This window comes from Schistocerca gregaria, chromosome 8 (genome assembly GCF_023897955.1).
Source record: "Schistocerca gregaria isolate iqSchGreg1 chromosome 8, iqSchGreg1.2, whole genome shotgun sequence".
NCBI lineage: Eukaryota > Metazoa > Arthropoda > Insecta > Orthoptera > Acrididae > Schistocerca > Schistocerca gregaria.
This window is the reverse complement of record NC_064927.1, coordinates 306,173,264-306,180,013: the sequence shown is the minus strand read 5'-3', so window position 1 is coordinate 306,180,013 and position 6,750 is coordinate 306,173,264.

Below are 6,750 nucleotides of genomic sequence, written 5' to 3'. Positions count from 1 at the left end.
GGTCTTTAAATACTTTTCACCGTCCATTGTTTTACAGAGGTCACCGTGATAGTTATTATCTGTCAAAAAAATGTCATGTGTAAATCTTATATGTGCGTATCACCTAATTAGCAAGAAGATATTCTATTAACTTCCTGATAAGGCAGGGGAATGCACCAACGGGAAGTGCATTACCTATTCATTTATGTCAATAAAACCGGTAAGACCAGTGTCTCAGCCCTGGCCAACTGAGACAGTTGATTTGTTGGAAAGTGGGAATTTCCGTTGTCAAGGCCGAAAGAACAGTAAGACTAGTCGCTAGTAACTATGTTCGCATTTGACGCATCTAGATCAATCGTGAATGACGTATGTGACGATCATCAGCAATATTGTCGAGACGCTGAACATTTTAGGCGACGTAATTAGATGCGACGTCTATTCTGATCGTCACAAGCCGCCAATCAATTCGTATGTATATATTTTTTGAAACATTTTTTCACTTTAAAATGTATACCAGAAAGTAAATGCAACAAACGGCCTGTCCCTTATGGTTCATAGACACTGAGTTTTCGTGTTTCTAAGAATAATTATTTTGATTATCTGCCTTGCTAATAAGTGATGCTGTTGACTTACTTGTTAGGTGCGTTTTTTCCGTAAGCAATTTGCGAAGCGAAGGAATATCAAAAAAAAAAGAAAAAAAATATGGGTTTTCTGGGAAATGCTATCAGGTACATCACAAGCTCAGATTTTCACAGAAACAGATCTGTAGATACTTAAAGAATACAAGTGCCTTGATTTGTCTCATTTACCGAGGATGGTATGAATTCATAGGAAGTCCTCAAGTATGGGACTCTGAATAGTTGCAATGAACAGTCAGTATTGCCCGGATTTGCTTTTAAACAAGGTGAAACCTGCCATGTGAGAGAGACGTCTTGGATCTCATGGGAGAGCCGTGATTCTCCAGTAAAACAACGTAGGTCCTCGTATTGCTCAACTAATCCTTGAAACCATCAACAAAAATTTTTGGGTACTACCTCATCCCCCTTACAGTCCTGTTTAGGACATGAAAAACTTTATGGGGAGATAGTTCAAACATCAAGGCAAAGAGTTCATTGCAGCCGGAAAAGAAGCTTGTATCCTGTTGGAACAAGTGCATAAATGCTCAAGGGGATTAATCTGAAAAAAGTATTGTTTTGTAAAAATAAATGTTTTTCCCTCAAGATCAATTTAAGTCGTTAATTATAATTAACACTCGTAGATACATATTTATAAGATTGTGTATTTTAATTATACTGTTCGTTGCCTAACATTTATATACAATGTTAAAAGACATGTTCCTTGTATGACGTAAATGAAAAGTACGCAGTTTAGCGGTTTCTCAGCCAACTTCAAGACTTCACAAGAAAAGAAGTGTTATAAACATTTAACTTGTAACACTATGTTGTTTAATTAACTATTGTGCTCAACATTGTCCTTCGTGTACAGTGCAATTTCAACGTTACGTAACAGTTCTCATACACGGCACTCGATGGAAGTGAATCCTTGCCAATATCGTTCAGTTACCTAAGAACCAGTGTGCCTTTTAGAGGCTAGTCAGGTGATACACGAGGATCGTGTAATAAGCCAAAAACTAGTTTGAAATAAATAATAGTCACTAGAACAAAAACGATGTATTTGGTACACAACCTTAAGTATGAAAGTGTTCTACCAAGAAATAACAGAGGAATCTGTAAACCAGAGGAAATTAATAGAGTATATAATATGTGTCGACAAAGCTGTCCAAGTACAAGTTGCTACGTTGAAACATGAATTTACGTACATCAGTTCGTTAGCTATTAATACAATACAACGAGGTAGCAAAACAAATACAGGGATTAGCAGTTCTCGACAACCCCCTATCCCAGTGTCATTGTCAATGAGTTGACAAACGTACCCAAAGTACCATTCTCGGCAGCACCTAACTATCATTCACCCAGCGAGTCAACTGGCAATAATGCTGACTTCGAATGTTACGTAAAGTTTAAAGCTTTCGTATATTTAAACAGAATGGAAGAATGTCACCCACTGCATTTCTTTCCTAATTCAACGACGTCTTTGTGCTTCATAGGGGAGAACGGCGAAAATCATACTGCTTGATGAGTTTCTTGGACGTTTCACACCTACTTGATATGAAATTTTTAAACAAGTACTGGTCATTTGACTTGTAAGTATATATTCGCTCAGAAATTTATTTAAAAATACTGTTCTCTGAATGTGGCATATAATAACTTACCGATAATTTCACAGCTTTGTGCGAAACCAATTGACCATCAAGATTCATGACATACGTCAAGGATATTGTTCCGAAACAATGTACAGCTAAAACTATAAGGGAAGTTCAAAAAGAAACGAGCTGGAGGAATAATTACAGAAACCAGTATCTGTATGTTAGAAGTATTGACCACGGCTGTTGAGATACTTGTCCCACTGTGACACAAGGCGGTGATGGCTGTCGCATAAAATCCTCGTGGCTGCGATTTTAACCATTTCTGCACGTACAGTTGGACTTCGTCATCCGACCACAACATCCTAAGCAATTAATAGAGTATATAATATGTGTCGACAAAGCTGTCCAAGTACAAGTTGCTACGTTGAATCATGAATTTACGTACATCAGTTCGTTAGCTATTAATACAATACAACGAGGTAGCAAAACAAATACAGGGATTAGCAGTTCTCGACAACCCCCTATCCCAGTGTCATTGTCAATGAGTTGACAAACGTACCCAAAGTACCAGTCTCGGCAGCACCTAACTATCATTCACCCAGCGAGTCAACTGGCAATAATGCTGACTTCGAATGTTACGTAAAGTTTAAAGCTTTCGTATATTTAAACAGAATGGAAGAATGTCACCCACTGCATTTCTTTCCTAATTCAACGACGTGAATCCAAATATTCTGACACAAGACGTTCAAGGTGATGCAGTCAGATGATTCTCTGAATCATCTCCTCAACACTAGAAGTTAAAAGACTAACGTGCTACCACGACAGAACATCGGGATTTAGCAACACTTCTTACAATAGTTATTTTATAACGAACTTAGATAATGCTATCTAAATATCGAGAGCAAATATCTAACATTAAATACAGGTAAGTTAGGCTTAAAGCTATATTAATAAAAACAATGTGATTGTTGTTAGTTTTGAAAAGTATTGCTTCCTTGCAGTGTAAGCTTTCTGTGAGCTTACGTAAACTTTCAACACAGGAATTCGTAAACTTTGAACATGAGGATTGGACTGCAAGAATATGTTGCAAAATCTGACAGTGAGGAAGTGGCTTTAAAAGGGCGTGTTTGGTTCCCTGCCTATTTAATCATTCACATTCACTCTTTCTCCTCTCTCATTCCTTGTCCCAAGCCCTTAATTGAGTTGTGTAACCACTTTCGGCTAGTAATAGCGAATACTGTGTTCAAGAATCACAAGAGGGGAAGGTTTACTTGGAAAAGGCAGGTTAATACGGAAAGATTTCATCATGGTCAGACAGAGATTCCGAAATCAGATACTGGGTTACTAAGGCGTATCCAGCAAAAGATATAGACTGAGGTCATAGTGTAGTAGTGATGAAGAGCAGGATGAAGTTTGAGACATTAGTGAGGAAGAAACAATACGTAAAGAAGTGGGGTGAAGAATGACTAAGGAATCACGACAAACGCCAGTAGTATGTCTACGTTCGTTCTGGAACACATTGAATACATATGTATGCAACGAGGACGCTTACTACACTGTACCGTATCTATCTGAATCATCGCTCTCTGACCGTTGTCCAAAGTCGGGCAGCCGTCCAGATGAGTAGGTTACGTACACTCACACACACACACACACACACACACACACACACACACACACAATGTTTACAATTAAAGTTTTCTTTGTGATCAAATACACTTTGACATGTTTCTTTAAAGGATACACACACACACACACACACACACACATAGACACACACACACACACACACACACACACACACACACACACACACATGCACATACGCACCACAAACACACACACACACACACACACACACACACATACACACACACGTTGTTTACAATTAAAGTTTCCTCTTTGATCAGTACACACACACACAATGTTTACAATTGCAGTTCTCTCCGTGTACGTGTAGAAGGCTGGAGGAGGGAGCTTTATTCTCTGGGGAATGTTTTTGTGGCATACCTTCGGTGATCTCGTCATTCTGGAAGGCGTAATGGATCAACAAAGTTACGCATCTATCCCTGGGGGACCATGTCCTCTCCTAAAGGCAATTTGTTTTTCCTAGGCGCGATGACATCTATGAGCAGGACAATGCAACCTATCACACAGTTAGCATACGTGCGTGGTTTGATGTGTTTAGCCTACTCCCATGGCCACGTAACTCCCAGATTTTAAACCCAATTGAGAATCTAAGGATCCACCTCGATTAGGGAGTTCGCGTCATGGATTGTGAACCGAGAAATCTAGCGCAGCTGACCTCAGCACTGGAGTCGGCATGACTCCACATCCCTGTCAGTACCTTCCAAAACCTAGATGACTCTCTTGCTGTATATGTTCTCGCAATGGTCTGCACGGCAATAGGTGGTTATTCAGGCTTTTGACAGCAGGTCACATTAATGTGACTGGAAAGTACATTGTGTTGGTTTTTGGAATGAAGACGCACGTGTTCACGCTAGTATATCATGTGCGAACCTCTTCTTCTCTGTAACTACACAATTTGCACATAGTTGAACATGCTTAATGTAGGCAAGTCTCGATTTCCCTCTTCAATTTTTACTCCTTTAACTTACCATAATTACCAAACTGACATTTCTGTGATGCCTCAGGATGGTCTCACCAGCTGATTTCTTCTTGCAGCGAAATAATGTCGTAATCTTCTATTCTCAGCAATACAAGTTAAAAACTCTTTTTTGGTTATCGAATGTAACTGTATAATCTATAGAGTTCTTCTATAAAACTGTCGTTGTGTTGTTGCGGTCTTCAGCCGAAGAACTGGTTCGATGCAGCTCTGCATGGTACTCTATTTTGTGCAAGCCTCTTCATCTCCGAGTAACTACTGCAGCTTACATACTTCTAAATATACTTACTGTATTCATCCCTTGGGCTCCCTCTATTATTTTCACTCCCCACGCTTCTCTCCATTACGAAAGTGGTGATCCCTTGATGCTTCGGGATGCGTCCCGACGACCGATCCCTTCTTTTGCTCAGGTTGTAACTCAAATAATTCTTCCCCACAAACAAAACGCAACAAATATCTCTTCTCCCCAATTCTGTTCAGTACCTCCTCATTAGTTACATGATCTACCCATCTAACCTTCAGCATTCTACTGTAGCACCACATCTCAAAAGCACCTATTCCCATTTTGTCTAAACTGTTTATCGTCCACGTTCCACATCCACACTTGGTTACATTTCAGACTATTACTTTCAGAAAGGACTTACTGAGACTTAAATTTGTATTTAATGTTAACAAATTTTTCTTATTCAGAAACGCTTTTTCTTGCCAGACTACATTTTGTATCCTCCATACTTCGACCATCATCAGTTATCTTGCTTTCCAAATAGCAAAATTCATATTAAACTTTAAGTGCTTCATTTCCTACTGAAATTCCCTCAGCATCACCTGATCTAATTCGACTACATTCCGTTATCCTCGTTTGGCCATTATTGATGTTTAGCCTATATCCTCCCTACAAGATACTGTCCGTCCCATTCAACTGCTCTTGCAAGTCCCTTGCTGTTTCTGCGCTAATTGTAGTGTCACTGGTAAACCTCAAATTTTTATTTCTTCTCTCTGACCCTTAATTACTACTCCAAATTTTTCTTTTGTTTCGTTTATAGCTTTCTTATTATACATTTTGAATAACATCGGGGATAGGGTACAACAATGTCAACATCCCTTCGCAACCACTGCTCACCGTTTGTGCCCCTCGACCCTTATAACCGCCTTCTGGTTTCTGTACAAATTATAAATACCCTCTTGCTCCCTGTATTTTACCCTTGCAACCTTTGGAATATGGAAGAGAGTATTCCAGTCAAAATTGTCGAAAGCTTTCTCTAAGTCTACAAATGCTATAAACGTAGGTTGTATCATTCCTTAATCTATCTTCTATCACATCTGTCAAGGCCTGCTTTCATTGGAATTGGTAGCATTACATTCTTCTTGAAGTCTGAATGTATTTTTCCTGTCTCATACGTCTTGCCCACGAACTGGAAGAGTTTTGTCATGGCTGGCTCACTCAAGGATAACAGTAGTTCTAACGGAATGTTGTCCACTCCCGGGACCTTGTTTCGACATAGGTCTTTTAGTGCTCTGTCAAATTCTTCACGCAGTATCATATCTCTCATTTCATCTCCATCTACGTCCTTTACATTTCCATAATATTGCCTTGAAGTAAATCACCGTGGTATACACTCAATGTATACTCCTTTCGCGTCTCCGCTTACCCTTCCTTGCCTAGGACTGGTCTTACATCTGAGCTCTTGATATTCATACAAGTGGTTCTCTTTCCTTCGAAGATATCTTTAAGTTTTTTTTTATGCAGCATCTATCTTACCACTAGTGATATACGCCTCTACATCCTTACATTTGTCCTCTAGCAATTCCTGCTTAGTCATTTTCCATTTCGTGTCGATCTCATTTAGACCTTTGTATTCCATTTCACCTGCCTCATTTATTGCATTTTTAAAAAATATTTTCTCCTTTCACCGATTAAATTCAATATCTCTTGTGTTAT